This window comes from Parus major, chromosome 4 (assembly GCF_001522545.3).
Source record: "Parus major isolate Abel chromosome 4, Parus_major1.1, whole genome shotgun sequence".
Lineage (NCBI taxonomy): Eukaryota > Metazoa > Chordata > Aves > Passeriformes > Paridae > Parus > Parus major.
The window spans coordinates 61,794,765-61,807,668 of record NC_031771.1 but is presented as its reverse complement, the minus strand read 5'-3'; positions in this window follow the sequence as shown (position 1 = coordinate 61,807,668).

The window sequence follows — 12,904 nt, the reverse complement described above, 5'->3', positions numbered from 1 at the left end:
GGCCCCATTCCTGTGACTACCTTCTGCCTGGTCACTGTGTGCAAGCCAAGAGCTCATCAGTGTGGGAGTGTGACAGTCTTGAGACATTTCCACAGCACCCGGGGCAGTAAATTAAGGTTGACATGACCCACCAAGCACATGGCAGCTCCATTGTCAGAGCTCGTCTAACAGGAGAGATTGAATTTCACACTATGTTTGATATTAAATCTCTCCCAAGCACAAGCTGACTTGGCTGGGTAGAAAAGACTTTGGAGGATCAACAGTGAGGTTCTTGGCATGGGAAGGTGCTAAATACTCTCTGCCTTCATTTGAAGCATCGCCTTGCAGCCTCAGCCTGAGCTCAGTACAGAGGATATTGAGGTTGTATCTGCCCTGTCCTGAGTACCTGTGCCACCCCAAAACCAGCAGCTGCACCATGGTCCTGATCTCACTGCCACCCCCTCTCCCTGCAGACTGCGAGCTCACTGTCTCTCCCCTCAGGATACCTCGGGCACCAACCCTACCCCTGATCTCCTGTGTCCCCTCACCTTCTGCAGTGTCCCAGGATTGTCTTTCCTGCTGCTGAGCCAGGAGGAGCACATGCTGCTCTGCTGGCCATCCCAGCCCAGCCAGTTGGCCAGAAGATGGGTCCTGCTTGAAAGCAGTGAGAGGTCGAGCCAGGCATCTAAAATAAGTAAGTTGTTCAAACTCTCCACTGATGGCAGAGAAGAAGCTTTTTGCAATAAGGAGATTTTCTTCTTTCAGGCTGGTAAAATGCAGTGCTTAAAACTCCACATGCAAATTATTCTAAAACTGAAATGAAAAACTAGACTGAAAGGGCCCATTCAGGAACCAGAAAGAAGAAATCAGAGAATCATAGAAAATTACAGAATCAGAGAATCATTTAAGTTGGAAAATATCTTTAGGATTGTTTAGTCCAACCATAGAATTACAGAATTATTTAGCAAAGGGAACATATCTACATTAATTCTACCCTTGCAGTCTCTTCACAGCCCTCCTGAAGGCCACTATCTCTTTCAAGTCCTGTGAAATCCAGAGCTTAATTATTGGGCTACTGCAATTACGTTTGATTCTAGCAGTGGCTTGATTAGTTCACACTGGATATTGTGAGCAAATGCTCTGGGGATTTGAGGGACTGGGATACCTACAACCCATCCAGTGGGTAAAGGCAGAGTTTCCAGTTCCATCACAATTGGTGTGTGCTGGAAAACCAGACACCAAATCAACATTTCACAGACATCTGTTTGTGCCTGAAGATGTAGATGTGTCCTTGGATACCTTCACAGCCTTTGTCGTGTGTCTTGTTGGCGCTATTCAGGAAAACTTGTTAGCACAAAATATTCAGAGAGTTTAAATAGCTCAACCTGAAATAGTCCAATGTGCAATTTTGCTCACAGGGGTTTAAGGAAAGAAAAGGGCTTTTGAATCAATTTGCATAACTTTTCTCACAGGACACTGCATTTCTCCCAGTTATGTGATATTGGGATGAGGATTTTCATTTGTGCAATACTGGAGTATTTCTCTGTCTCTAGAAAGGCCACCAATCTTGATATGAAGACAATATGAGATGGAGAAATGTTTCTCTTGCCACTCTTTGCTTCAAGGGTTAGTTATTTTCACTGTTAAAACTCAGACTTCATCATCAGCTTGAAACAGTCTGGCTTCAGCACTTAGACACTCACTAAAATGTTCTCCATAAACTGAGAGAATACTTTAGAATTTGGTAGGTCCTTCATGAGTGGATATGTAGATGTTGTAACCACTTCAACCACTTCACTTCCTTTGGGCTCACTGAATATTGTGTATGTCCCAGGTGTTTTGCCTGTGGAGGCATTTTCTTTAATCCTCAAATCATTCTAATGGTACTTCTGTCAATTCTAGGCACCAAAACTGAGTATGTTCTTACACTGTTTGGGTAGAATTACTTCCATACTTAAAGTGTTTCTGGTCTCTACTAACCCCTTGGATAAGCCATGACAGCAGAACTCAGTCTGATGAGTTTTTCCACAATGGCCTCTGGATAATTCTGAAATACCTTTTTTTCTCTTTTCCCCCATGTATGTACTGTATTTGGGCTGTATTACAATATATTTTATCAAGATATTTACACTTCTGGGACTGCTGACAATGCAGTCCTTATTCCTGGCTGTACTACCAACTTCAGAATTTTCCCCAGATTTTATCAGTGAATTTTTTTTTCCACTTTCATTCATAAAAAATTCCGACAAATGCTCAGATGGTTCCTGTTGCTATGTCTTGCTTCCAGAAACATTCCTGTTCAATAGCCTCCCACAAAGAGAGGTTTTTGGGGAGCTGTCAGCATGAGATGGTTCTTATGCTCTTTAAAGTGCACTGACTACTGTGTTCACATAACTCTCAGTGATCCCAGTGGAAACTGGAATCCTCAGCCTGGTCCTCAAGGCAATGTCAAAGAAATATAGTAACAATTCTATTGGATATTAAAAACACATTTCCCCACTCTGTGATCTGATTGCAAAGACTGATTGGCTAAGCATGAACAAAAACAAAAGCTTTTGGTATTTTTAACATACTTTTCCTAGTAATTTCAGTTTATTTATCACTACCCATTTCAAATATTTTTAAACTGCTTGCAAAATGTCATAGTGGATGCCATAACAGGGGGACCAGTACACCAACAAATATGTTCTGCACAGTCCTTGCTTTTTGTAAAGATTCCAGTCACTGGGTTACATTAAAATAACTGTACCATTGTGTTCCTTTAGACAGGCCATGGCTGGTGTTTCACTCCCTGGGTGAGAACTCTCCTCTGGGAAGGCTGACAACATGAGCACCCATGCTGTCAGACTCCTAGGAGGTCCCAAAAAAGTCTTACTGAGGAAGTAGTTCTGGAAATGTCCTGCCTCTACACAGCTTTTAGGATGCCTGGGACTGACTTTTCCTTAGGTATCAAAAGCAGCCTCTGGCCTGTGTCTCTTTACCCCAGGCCACCTGGCAAAGTGCTGAGGAAATGAGGTTGCAGATGTTCCACAGTCCTTCACAATCTGAGACTTTCTGTCTGCTCAGGGAGCTGAACAGACTCATAGGAGGATAAATTTAGCTGTATACATGTCTTATGTGACTGAAATAACTGCACATATGTAAAATGAGAGAGATAGAGGTGCATATACATGTACACACACAGACTGATTTCTTTCTCGGAGGCACTTTGTCTACTAATTAATTACCAACTAAAGGGTGTGCTATTTAGTGATTCCATTTTTTCCCATTTTCTAGTTGGGATCTACTCTGAGTTTCCCCAAGGGTCCTACACAACACTGGATTACTCACATTGGCTCAGGCAGCAGATCCTCCTGGACTGCACTACGCACCAGGGAAGAGAAATACCAGCTGAACTGAAGGGAGCAGTGAGGTTTGCAACTGGGTTTCCACACTAGGAAGCCTGGGATGAGCATACAATAAATTAAATTTTCTTCCAGTTGGCAGAAGAAACTTCTTGCCATATCTTCAGCTGACAGAAATCTGCAGCTGCATTGGCTTCTAATGGACTGACTTTGAACCAACTCAGCTGATCCAGGTGATGTGATCCCTTACAATGGCAAATAAAAATGGTCACACACCTGCATGCCACACCATCCAAACCCTTCCCAGCAACCATGCAGTGGCAAAGCACACCAAAACTCCCAGTGGCCCTCAGAAGAGAACAGAGACAGGAGGCTCCCAGCAAACTCTTCACTAGTGAAACACAGGCCACTGAGACCCAGTTTTGCCTCCAGATTTTCATTGGATTGCAGAATAATTGGAGTTGCAAGGGACATTTAAAGGTCATCTAGTCCAACCCCCGTGCAATGAGCAGGGACATCTCCAGCTAGATCAGGTTTCTCAGAGCAGCCAAGATCCTTGAATGCTCTCAGGCAGGGGTTTTCTACCACCTATCTGACAAAACTGTTCCTGTGTTTCACTGCCTTTTTTCTGATTGGAAAAAACTTCTTCCTTTAATGTAATCTAAATTCACCCTCTTTTAGTTTAAAAGTCCCTTCTTGTTCTCAGTGTTTCTCAGTGTCTATTTGGTCACATCCTCCACTTTGCTTTGTCTGTAGTGCAAGATGCAACTCTGACCAAAGATGGGCCGGCTATGATTATATAATTCATCACTTTCCAACTACACACCAGCCCAGATAACCTAAAGCACCCATCAGTGCTGAAGATCAGACAGGCTGCTTTCAACTTCACAGACAACCAGGTTCACAGTGACACCCTTTGTGAAATCAGTGCTGATTTCTAACAGCCAGTAACAAACAGCAATACCATCATTACCTGCACCAGTTATAAGAACGGGAAAATGTTTGCTAGCAAAAGTATTAGGAAGTTTTTGGCCATGTGACTTGATTAATTTCCTTTTCTGAACAGTACCATGGAACCTCTGGCAAAGCTGGACTAAAAAGATTGAATACAAAGTATATAATGACGAGGGCATGTACCTGATCAACAGAGACTGCCTTTGGTTCTCATCTGTAACTTAATAAATGAGAAATAAACCCCATGTAACTGAGAAAGAGCAGAAAAAAAAAGAAGGCAAGAAGAGTAAAAGAAAAATAAACCCTTGAGCTGGGAAACCTGGGTCAAGAAATCCAACACTGCAAGAACAGAAAGTGCTTGGATCTGTATTTTTGTGCAAGGCAAAGGTGACGTGCCAGGTCTGGGCTGGGACTAAATTCAGATACAAGTTATAAGCAGTGCCAATACTCATGGAATGCTGGAATTGGTGTTCTGCTGGGATTTCATTCACAGCAGTGTGCATCAAAGTGAGCACCCAGACAGTACACTGATGGAAATTGGTGGACCCAATGCAATTTTTTCATTCACAGAAATGCATAGCAAAGCAAGTACCCACACAGCATGCTGATGAAAATTAGTAGAGCTAATGCAGTTCATATGACGAGTCTGACTAAAAGAAATATTACTGGCACCACAGGATGTCAGCTGGGGCTTTTAATTCCTAACTGGACTCATTCAGACTGGCAGCTCTGGCTGGCTGGGTTCAATACAGGTGTTTTTCCACTTCTGGTTGCTATTTTTCCCCAAGAGGACATGAGCCAGACCTCCACCAGCGTCCCAGGCTGCAAGGTCAGGTCTGGGGGCATGTGGGGCTGGAGGGGAAAACTTTTACACAACCAAACAACATCCTGGCCTCCAGTCCTTGAAAAAGTTTCCACAGGCTGCCAAGCAAAGTGCCCAAACACTTCAGAAATTACAGTATCTCATTTTGCTGCCAATTGGGAAACTTATTTCACTGCATTAACTGTCAGAAAACAGAACACACCTTTTCTGGGGAAGGATATTTTGTCTCATTATTATCAAATTGCAGGGTTAGACTCTGAGCAATGCTTTGTGGTGTTTCACTTAGGACTCCCCATGAGGGCCCTACATCCAAAGGCAGCACAGGCACACTTCTACATTTTTGTCTAGGCTGAACACCTACACTTGTACCAACTATAGAGCTCTGGCTTGTATCTCCCACCCACAGCTCACATTTCTCTTGGATTAGTGCTCTCCCATCAGTGCTATTAATGCAGTCACATCAGGAGATCCAGTTGCTTTGTGGCTTGGAAAGTCCTTAACCATCCCAAAATTAAAGCCCTCAAGGCAATAAAATAGTTGGGCCCTAAGGATTTTCTTGGAAATGTGCTCTGAATGAGCAAACAGAAAAGAAATTAGTGCTGTGTTGATCCTCCTGGCTGTAAGATTACTTTTTGCTTAGTTTACTAAGAATTAATATGCACTAATGGGAAGTTAAACCAGCTTTAAAATATCTTTGTCACATGATGTCTCTTGATATACCCAGTTAATATTTCCAAGGCATGTGTCTCTTTGCAAGTGGAGGCTCCAGTAAATATGTAAACATGTGTAAAATGTCTCCTGAGCCATTTTACACACATTTGAGACACACTTTCCTCTCCAGCCATGCTAGAGAAATCTGGACTTGGGATTCCATTCTAAGGGAAAAAATTAACTTCAAACCATGGGTGGCACATGCTGGTCCCATGGGAAGAACTGGTACTTGGGCATAATCAAACTTCCCCTCCCTGGATAGGTGCTGGCTACATGGAGAGGATCATAATATGTATAACTTAATAAGCGAGGGAAGAAGACAAGAAGAACCAGTTCTCCAGCCTGGATTTATCTGACCTTGGTTTAGGTATAGGAAATACATAGATGTCAGCCTGTCTGTGCCCATAAAAAGCAGTAATCTGAGCAAAGCACAGCTTTCTTCTCCCTCCAGATATTAGTTCAGCTCACCAAGATCTGAGTCATAGATCTGTCTCTGCCTCCATTTATTATGAAAAGAGCCCATGGCAAATTCATTCCTAACTCACACATGCTCGCAAGGTGTCTGTGTTTATACGGGCAAATATATGGGATGAAGCTGTATTTGGATTTTAGCCATGAAACAGCCAGGGACAGACCCTCTTATGTGGTCACTCACACTCATCTAGTATGTAACTGTTGTTCTTGTTCTGAATAAACATCCAGCAATGATGAAAGTCCTCATCACACCGAAGTGCTGTTTTCAAAGGGAATTGCAAAATCTCTTTCCTAACAGAGTCTCTAAACAGAGCCTTAAACTTGTGCTCACTGAAATCAATTACAGAACTTACAGGTGACTTTCTTCAAGGCTACTTGAGGCCCATAAACTGCTATGCATGGTAGAAAGCTCCTTGAACACAGGCTTGGTTCAATGATTTCTCTTCCTTGGTTCCCCCTCCCCTCAAGGGCTGCTAAGCTCCGTTTTTAACAAGCTGACACCTCTGAATGCACATTCCTGCTTACCTTCCCAAGGTGCTGCTCCCTACCTTTGGTCTTCTGAAGTTAATTTATGAAATGTAAAGAAAATAGCAGACAGTGTCAAGGTCCTGAGGGCATAAATAGGTGTTAATGTCCCTGCCCAGCTTCCTCTGAAACCCCCCACCACAGTCTTGCCCATGTCCCAGGACCCCATTCCAGCTCAGCCCAGGGACATCAACACCATCCTCAGCTGGTGACAGTCCTGTCTGCAGTCTCACCTCCATTTGCTCCTGCCTGGACCTTTGAGTGGACCTTGGACTTTGCTCCCCAGGGCCACCTCTCCCCAGATGGAGAAAGTGCCTATTTGATCCCAAGATTGGACAGGTATTGATCATTCAAGATGTTGAGAGTTTTCTGGTTAATATAAGATTACCTACAATCTAAAAAAATAAAAAATAAAAAAAATTAAACTATATTTTTCATCGGTTTTGTTCTTTTGCCACTGTATCAGAAGCATCCAGAAGAGCAAGCAGAGCAGCAAAAAATCTCTGTTCAGAAATCACCTTGAAGATGGATAATTCTGTGGGATAATTTTTTCTTCCTAGAGGGAAGATGGACAAGGGCTCCATCCTTCCCTGAAGGTTAGGAATGGTGATGACTGTATGACTGATCCCATTCATGGGATCTGAATCAACTGCATTGTTTTTGTTTTGTTTGATTATTTACATGTGTAGGAAGTTCAATTTCTGGGTGATGCAGGTGAGTAAGATAACAATTGTAACATCCTCTGGGAATGGTGAGCACAATATTATCCAGGTGCTCAGTCTGGCCCTGACCTGCACTCCCAAAGGCTGCAGCATTCATACAGGCAGGAGACAACATCCAAGTCAAAGCAGGAATTGGATTCCAGAAGGTGATGGGGACAGAGGGCTAAAATAAAACACCCATCCCAAACCCCATGTCTCTGTTTCATGAATAATATCAGGAATATGTCCATGAACTCCTGCACTGCTTAGCCTCTGGAGATACCAACACCTCCTGTTATGCCATGACCACACTGAAATAATTCCTGCAATTTCTCAGCATCAGCACTAAAATACCCACCACCCTACACCACCTGTGACGACTGAATGTGCCTTATAAACGTCAAAACATTTTCCAGCATAAATCTTCAAAGGTCTGCAAGAAACTGTTTAACAGCTCCTCTCACTTTTACCTCCTGCACTAAGAAAGGGAAGTGGCAGTACATGTTATTGAACTTCAGGTTTTTATTCCCACTAATGGCAGGCCACAAAACTGACTATGAGACCCTATCAAGATATACCATGGGCTGTTTTCTAGTCATTCCATGCACATCTCTCTGTTACCAGTGAACAGTTAGACAAAAATGTCCTTTGGCCTCTGTCTGCCTGGAAAATCCATCTTACTTTTAAAATCAGTTGGAAGTTGTATCTGGAAATCCCTGGACAAGTTACTCTTAGGGTAGAGTTTTCCGGCATAGAAATAAGCTGGCTAGGAAAATATTTTACTCTCCATAGGGTCATTCACTCCTATGTACAAAATATAACTCATTCTTTTATGGGAACAATTGCCTCTAGAAATGTGAATCATTCATGGGTGGTGCCTACAGCTTCAGTCCTGAAAGCAATTAGAAATGCGAGAAGGTCCTGGGCTGAAATGGGACTTGTGCATAACTGAAATGAAGCACATCAAGTGATGGTCACTGTGCCAGGCACTCATTCCTCAGGGGGCAGAAATCCAGAGCCACCAGCACCACCCCATCACAAATGTCCTGGAGCAGCTTGTATCCTCACAGAAGGGCAGTGAGCAGTTCTGCCACTGAACACCAAGTAACATGTGGGGACCCTCATCTGGACTAACCTGCTCTGCTCTTTGCAAAACCTGCTTCCTCCTCTTTCTCATTACTTCACACTGTACTGCCCATCCAGCTGAAAAAAAACTGGCCTCAGTGCAGGGACTTCTAAAAGATTTCAAAAGGTTTCAAAAATTCTTCAAATTATTTCAAATTTGGGATTATTTGGAGCCTTTTGCAGAGTAAGTTGCAATCAATTCCTCCCACCTAACAATGCTTTCCCAGACCAAAGACAAACATTTGGGATGATTGGTTCGTATGTGCTGTGGACCTTCAACACTGAGACTGGAGAAATGCACATGGGCTGGGAACAAATCCCATGAGATGAGTGACATCTGGAGTGAGCTGCAAACCAGTTCACTTTCCATTGAATGTTTACATAATAAAGAATGAGGGTCAAAATCTGCAGTCAACTTCCTTTGGTCACAGTCTTGAACAGCGTGTGCTGAAGGGAAATCACACAAGCAGCTCTAAGAAGATCTGGAAATAAATGGTTTTCAGCTGCATCCAAACACAGAGAGAATTAGTTTGTATTTTGCTGCTCTGTGCATGTGCAGAAATCACCAAGGGAGCCAATACAATAAAGCAACAATACACCTGAGGAGCCCAAGCAGGAGTCACTGAGGTCAGGTAGACAATTCCACCATCTTCTCCAGGAATTGCCCCTAGATAAATCAAAAAATTCAATCTCCAGCAGTCTCAGTATTTAAAATATGCTCAGCACCAAAGACAAGAACCCAAACCCCACAGTTCTATGTTTCAGCAGGTTAATTTTGTAGATGTGTCTATACCAAGAACAAGTTCCTCCAGGAAGCTGCACCACTGCCTCTGTCGGAGCATTTGGTGGGCCAGTAAAAAATTAAAAAAAAGGGGAAAAAAAGAAAAAAAAAAGGAAAAAATAATCAACCCCCCAAACCCCGCTTTCTGAAATCAGAAGCCATAAGGCAGAGAGTTCCACTTTATCACTATCTGCCTAAATATATAAATAATCCAAAATCTGAAGTGTGTGTTGGACAGCACCCTCAGGCTATCATTTTACACCCAGCTGTTATTCTCAGAGGATTCTCAGTAAATCCAGAAATAGACCCAGCCAGGAGTCAGGAACAGGCTCAGAGGAGAATGTTGCCATATGGCAGCTCCTGACTGTTGCATAAATGTATTGATTAGCTGAACCAGCTTCAGGATGTCTCTATTAAGGACAGTAGCATCAAGGGGATATGTAAAATTATCAGAAAGATGAAAGAACACCTGAACTGGCTGTTCTTTACCATTTAAGCATCTTCTTGTCCAAAGTATGACACTGATTGCTGGAGAAAATTTGTTAGTTCTGTTTAAATCTCAAGTTTAAAGAAAATTCCTAAATAAAAATCAAACATTATAATATTTTATTGCTATGACAACACAGAATAGCACATTAGTAACCCAAATGACAATATTCTTCCTCCTCTTGCATTGACACTGGCAAGGAAAGAAATTATGTTGGAGCTTTTAATATAAGTATTCAAAAGGGAAAGATGATTGTACATTAAAACCCACCATGAAAATAGAACCCTCAAAGAGAATTTTCTTTAGCTGTTTAAACAACTAGTGAGTGGGTTTTGAACTGTGTGCTTTAAGCCAGAGAGAATACAGTTGCAAAACAAGTTCTCCCGTTCACCTGTGTGACCAAGAGGAAACCACTTTATCACAGAGTCACAGAATGGTTTGGGTTGGAAGGGACCTTAAAGATCGCCCAGTTCCAACCCCTTCCATCTGCAGGGACACCTTCCACTAAACCAGGTCACTCAAAGCACCATTGCTGTCACCAACAGTCCAAGAACACCTCAAAGGGGACAAGAACTGCAGAGTTTAACTGGTCTGGGACACAGAAGTCCTCATTGTGTCTTCTCTGTGACAGGTGACACACCTGGAGCAGTGGGTCACAGGAGGGGACAGCTGCAGCAGGCCAGCTGAATGAGACAGGGGATGGAGCCAAATTGTGGGGCTCTTAAAACTGTGTCCTGCAGCTCAGAATCTTGTAGGGACCTCACCATGCTCTGACAGCAGAGCCCAGTAGGTGCTGGTCAGGATGGATCAAATGGATGTCAGCCACCAAAAAACACTTAGAGAGTGAGGTTTAGAAGGAGTGGAATGATAAAGAAGTCAGAAGATATTTTGACTCCAAAAATAGGTCAAACATCAGGTATTAGGCTGCATATTCCCTCACCCTTCACTAACAGAATAGAGTTTCTCAAAGGGACAAAATGTTCTTTTTCTTGCTGCTGTTCCTACCGCGCTTGTCTGAGCCCTGATGACCCTGTGCAAACCTATATTACCCCCCACCCCCCCAAAGTCTGGGGGGTGTCTAGAGACAAAGGCAGTGCACCTGACAGGCCCACATAACAAAATCCATCCTTGGCACAAGCCAAACTCTACAGGAAAACCTTCGCACAGTGCCCAGGAATTTCCACACGTGACTTCACAACAATGGTGAAGGGATACATTTTTCTCCATTTTCAGTGTGCCTGGATGGCCTATCATGATGTTTCAAACCCAGAGGCAGGATAAGGCCTGGGGTTTGGTTTTGGGATTAGCTTGTGCTGGACATTCCCTTCCATGGATAAGGAATGAGTATCCCAGCATGGACACCCCAAGCTCTGTGTTGAGGCTGATCCCAGGCTCTGGATGAGAGGATAAACCCAGGTTTTCAATTGCTTGGGACTGTAGTTGCTGTCTTGAACTTCTGGAAAAGCTGAAGCTGCTCACCATGACACCAAGCCAATTTCATAGCTGGGTGACCACTGAAGAAGTATGAAACAGCAAACAAACTCATCCTGAAAAGTTTTCTGTATTGCGTTTTGGGTTTAAAACGTTCGCAAAGAAAGTTCTGTTAGTTTAGAGAGATGTTGGCCGAAATGGATACATTTTCCAGGGAAGTCAGCCAGTTTTTAAAGGAGGCCAAATCTGTTTCCACATGGAAATTGGCTCATTTTTGGAGTACAGATGAGTTTTGCATAAAATATATTAAATTCTTTCCCCCACCCACAACAGTACACACTTTCATGCATCTTGATGGGGATCAGAACTGCTATTCCACCATCACAGGGAAATGCAATTTCAAAAAGTGCAATATTATGTAATTAAAATGCCAGTCATGTCAGTATGGATGAAACAGGGAAGAAAGAGGAAAAAAAGAGGAAAAAAATCTGGAAAACAAAGATTATCCAATTCAGTCAGCTCTTGGAAATGCTTTTTCAATCTACCTAAGCTCTTCCAGAAGCTGTGCATGGGTGCAGATACTGTCAACATTCTTGTTCTTTCAAAAAATAATAAGAGCCTCAGCAATAGAAAATAAAGTTAAGAAAAAAATCCACAACCCATGACATAAGTATTAACAACTGCATGGTGTATTGCCATTAATTAGCAAAAGGCCAGTTATACAACTTATTCAACTTTAATAGCCCTCATCCTGAGACCATTTGGACAGCAAATTTGTTCCAAGAAGCACACCCTCCTCAAACGAGGAGTATCATGGAAAAAAGAAAGATGTTTTTTAATACATATGTACCAAAGGACTGAGATGTGCCGAAAAGCACATAGCATGTACCAATGCCTCCCTCTGAAGTGTCTGCCATTTGGAATATTGTAATTTAAATACCTTGCCTGTTTAGTCTGTTTTGAATGGCTTCATTATAGGACTGCAGGGAAATTCTCCAGAGAAGCTGGGGAAAAAAAAATGTTTTGGAAAGTATTTCAGGTTCAGAATTGTCATAATGCCCTGTTTTAACCTTTTCAATGAAAGAAAACAAAAATCACTGCATGTTGGCACACATATATGTATTCTACAATATGTATCCATAAAATAGATAGGAAATGAAAAGTAGCTTGACTCAAAAGTATATGGCCTAAAAATGATCAAAGAAGATTTCAGGTGGTCTGCATTAAATGCTAATGGAAAAATTCTGTCAAAAAATGTCAACATTTTGTCAATTTACATGGGATGGAAACCCAAGTCTTGCCCTCCTGTAATCTTACACATCCTGGATCAATTGCATCTTTAATAAAGGAGATCCTAAGGCTTGACTGATGGATGTGAAACCTTATTCCAGATAAATCTGGCTCTACAGCAACGTGTAATTGTGGCTGTACCTCATACACATGCTGGGTATGAGGAAGAAAGCTGTGCAAACAGGTAGGAATCCAAGTTCATCCAACTCTTCTTTTATGGAGAAAGGTCATTGCTTCATTCAGGTGTTCACTAAATATAGAAATTGTTAGGGAAGCTAA